Source organism: Notamacropus eugenii, chromosome 7 (assembly GCF_028372415.1).
Source record: "Notamacropus eugenii isolate mMacEug1 chromosome 7, mMacEug1.pri_v2, whole genome shotgun sequence".
Taxonomy (NCBI): domain Eukaryota; kingdom Metazoa; phylum Chordata; class Mammalia; order Diprotodontia; family Macropodidae; genus Notamacropus; species Notamacropus eugenii.
Genome location: NC_092878.1, coordinates 128,005,831 through 128,010,382, shown reverse-complemented (window position 1 = coordinate 128,010,382; position 4,552 = coordinate 128,005,831). Strand labels below are relative to the sequence as shown.

Below are 4,552 nucleotides of genomic sequence, written 5' to 3'. Positions count from 1 at the left end.
TTCCCTGTCTGCTCCTTCTCTCCACCCCCTCCCAATCTCTTAACTCTCGATCTACTCTACCCTTTCCCTGGAAGGGGAATATCTGGAATATCTGCCCCCAAATTAATAAATTTGCTTTCATCTTAATTTTTTTTTCTTTTCTCATGTCTTTCTTCTGGCATTTACTGATACCTGACTCTGTGTCGATGCCACTAAATCCCAGATCAGCCTTTCCAGGGCTGGTTTCATACTTCTTTTATTTTTCTTTTTTTTAAATTTCTAATTGCCCTGAGACCTGGGTCAGGCCAAAACAATAGTTTATTATTTCAGCATTCAGCAACATCTCAGTCATCAAAAATAAAACTCTAACACCGAAGGATGGAAGACTTCTCTACAACTTGATTAGGTAGGCTGCATCCAGAGCCTCCCAGTGCACCACAGGTGGGAAGGATGGGGTTATTCATCCATTCAATAAATTAGGAAGTATAGATTTCAGGGGACGAACTGCTCATTTCTGGGCTGCTATAAGGTCATCAGTGGACTGGCCCTGCTCCAAAGGCTTCTCCATCTCAATGAGCACACCATCCACCACCAACTGTACCAATTCCACCTCTGAGAAGAGTCAGTCAGCATTGGAGATGTCAGACACCACCCACAGCTTCTGTGTCTGTACCCCATGTCCCCCTCTTCTGCAGCCTCAGTTTCTTCAGCACCTCACCAAACTTCTCATGCTTGCCTAGGTGGGGAAGTTTGATGTAGACACCTACACGCAGGCCTGTGGCCAGGTTAGAGGGGCATGCCAGGATGTAGCCCAGGTGAGGATTCCATATGAACTCAGTTCTTGGTCTTAAAAAAGAATTTCAACCAGGGTAAGCCCTGTGCAGAAATGTGTGAACCCCTCCTTCATGTTACCTCCCTTCTGCATGGAACTGACCCTCAGGTGATCTTCCTCACTGATCCACACCAGAAAGGTCTTGTTGTCATTGTGCCAAATGCCCCTGCCATCGGGCTAGTCTCAGGCCATGCCAAAAGCCAAGAGGAGTAAGGAGACAGGCTTGTTGAAGAGGAAGTGCTCATCAATCAGCTGCTACTGTTTCTGCTCAGTCATGTTCTTCAAGGCATAGTACTTCCATTCAGGTCACCTTCCAGGCTGGCCAGAGCTTCCACAGACAGCTTCTCTATGGCACGATGCTCCAACTACAGTGTGGGGACAGGCAGAATCCTCAGATGCTCTGGCCAATTCGAACACGGGAACTCCTCACATAGCTCGGATCCAGGTCATCACCACCCTGCAGATCATCAGGGTTAGGATCAGTCTTATGCTCATCAAAAGGCTTGTAGCCTCCACGTCGGTCCTCAATAATGGTATCAAAGAGTTCCTTGAACACTTCGTAGCTCTCTTCATCTCCAGCCACACAGCCCACAGTCATGATGAATGGGTGCCCTGGGTTGTCCACACCGGTTTGGATGACATCATCCAGGGTGAAGCCATTTGATGTAGCCTTATCCCAGAGTTTTTCATAGAGCTCAGGTGTCAGCACCTTAGCCATGTGGTGGTTGTGCCAGGAGAGGTCGGGATGTTCTTCTTCAGCAGGGTAGTGGGACTTCAGCATGTTGTGGCTATTGGAGAATGACCTGATGGCAGGAGGTGAAGGCACTGCGGGGGTCACAGAGGACCAGAGGGTTGCGAGGATGCTGCTGCAGTGGAGACTGGGCAGGGATCCCAGGCCACCTAAGCCCGAGCTCAGTCACCAAGTCCTGGTTCATACTTCTATACTCATTGGTCATGCTGAAAGAGTCAGAATATTCCTTGGTCCCCATTGCCACTTCCAGAGTCTCCCTTTACTACCATCTTTCAGTAACCTCTCCACCTTTGAGATTCATTCAACCATAATTACAACTTATCAAGATTCCAGTAGCTGTTCTCTACTGACTCAAAGGATACTTTGCTTTCTTTCTCAGTGACTTCAGATTCTGATTCATACATAGACTATCTTTCTTCCCTAATCCCTACTTTTCCAGCTCCCCTTAATCTATTCAGTTCTCCTGATTTAATCCTTCACTCCATCTCACCACATACAAATATGGTCATATCATTGATCTTGTCATTACCCACAAGTGTTATATTTATAAGCTCTGAAATTTTGAAATCTAATTATAATCTTTTATCATTTTATCTTTTTATATTCCTTATGATTCATCACCCCATTATTTGTCCTCAGTCTAGCCTCTAATCCCTCACTTCCTCAGATCACAGGCCATCATCCCTGCCCTGGATACATCCTTTTTCCTTACCTATCTTTATCCCCTTGATGATTACATTGTTTTCTACACTTAAGTCCATTTTTTTTCTACTAGCGATCACTTCTTGCTATATTCCAGCCTTGGATGACTCCCACCATTCATTTTCTTCACTCCTCCTCATACTGCTGGAAGGAGACAGAGAAAATTGTGAAACTGCTACCTAGACCCAACATAAGTTACAGTCACATAATTACCAATGTCTTCATAAAGTCTTGTTCTAATGACTCATCATGATATGGGAGTGACCTTTGGTTCTCAAAAGTCATCCCAGAATAAGCTCTGTCAGATTTTACCAGGCTGGAAAGACTTCAAGTATGGTTCTGACAGGACCCAGTCTGCTTCCCAAGGACAATCTAACACAGTATAGGTAGATAATGACTGGCCACTCAGTGACAACTCATGTAACTAAGAAAAATACAAAATGGTTCCCAGTCTTGTGTGGCCCCTTTATGTTTTTGCAGTGACAGAGATAGTGGTGGGAAAAGGAAACAAACAGTATTCCTAATCACATGGTTTTCAGACTATTTGTTTTAATTGTATTTTTGATAGTCTAGAAATGAGAATCTTGTCCATTTGCCAATAATTGTACATTACTAGAGAATCTGAATTATATTAATCTTAAATACATTATAAATGAAAATGAAAATAAAATTGCAGCTTAAGTTGCTGCATCTCACAGGTACTCCTCATGGGGGTAAATAATGGAGGTAGGTTTACTGTACACCTGAAAACAACAACAGCAACTTTATTTCATGGGATAGGTAGCCTTCTTGTATTGCAAATCTGATTATAAGAATTCATTTAAAAAAAAAACACCATGAAAATAATTGCAACTTATACATCAACTTGAGTTGTTGAAGATGAAGAGGTAGAAAAATTCTATGAATAATTCAATAAGATTTATCAAATTAAATTAGCACACATTCTCATAGTAACTTCAATGCAAAAGTAGCAAAAGATTATTGATCCTGGTGGTGGTAATTCATTTTTGAAGAAGATCAATGGGGTAATGTCTTGACTTGCTCATGAATTGGATTAAAGTGAGGCAGAGTTTCACAAAGTCATCAGCCTTACTCTTGCCTCCTGACTCATTGAGCTCCAGTGATAAGATAAAAGCCAGGGTGACTGGGATGTAGTGGATAACCTTGGAGTCTTTGATGTCTGACCAAGTTCTAAGCACTCCACAGTGCCTGTTTTGCCACTTCCATGGCCACTGGAACAGAATGTCCTCATCTGCCCATTTTGCTGAGGGAAATCTTTACATGCTAGGGTTGAACATCCCTCTAATGCTGAAGATAGTGAAATATACTTAGGAAAGTATGATATAGGAAGAAGACATGGGATAGGCCATAGACTTACAGATTGCATAGGAGCCTCACATCTTTGTATCACAAATACTGTGAGAAAAGAATTAGTAGGCACCAGATAGTCTAAGCATGAAATAACCTCACAAATATGAAATAGACTGTATTTTGGCAGGTGAGAAAACTTATTGTTGATATAAGAACTGTCACTTAATCAAGTATATATACAATCAGACTTGTCAGAACAAAAATCAATAATGAGAAATATGGAATATCATTGAAACGATTCAATCTTAAACAATTGAAAAAATAATTGACATTGAAACATAGGGAAAATAAATGACTGATACGAATTGCAATATATTTATAACAAAAGTTTAACTGATGAATGTCCATAACTAAAATAAAATGACCAATAAAGAAAGAACATGTCAGCAAACATTTGACTTGCTCACCAAATGGAGAGAAATGATAGTCAAAGGAAACATTGGGCTAAAGTACAAACTCATTTATAAAATCTCATGAGAAATGAGGATAGTTATGATTAGTATTGTCTCATAAATCTGAGAGAAACTGCAGAGGATAACTTATTTTAAAGAAAGTCTTTCAAGTGATCCAATTAAGCAAAGCCAGGTAAAGGGACATTCATGAATGACAATGGAAAAATAGCAAGCAGAAGAAAAAATGGAAATATCTACAAAGATTACTAGGAATTTTCACCATGAAAAACAGTGAAACTACTACATTTGGATCCTTACATTATGGTTCCAGATGTGTGTGTGTTCATCCTTCGTTGCAGAGAAGACCATGCCATCAGGGAAATAATGACGTGACTTGCACTTGACTTTATTTTGAGTGAGGGAGGGCTGTGCAGGTCACCAGTCTCACTTCTCCTCCTGAGCCATCTGAATCCAGTGACCAGATATTCATCAGGATGACTGGAGTTGACCCAGAATGAGGTAACT

At 41.1% G+C, this 4,552-nt stretch overlaps 1 pseudogene; it reads right to left on the bottom strand.

Moving 5' to 3' along the window:
* Positions 1 to 487: 487 nt before the first annotated feature.
* LOC140514754 (creatine kinase B-type pseudogene) lies at positions 488 to 1,800 on the bottom strand (annotated as a pseudogene).
* Between the last annotated feature and the right edge of the window lie 2,752 nt (positions 1,801 to 4,552).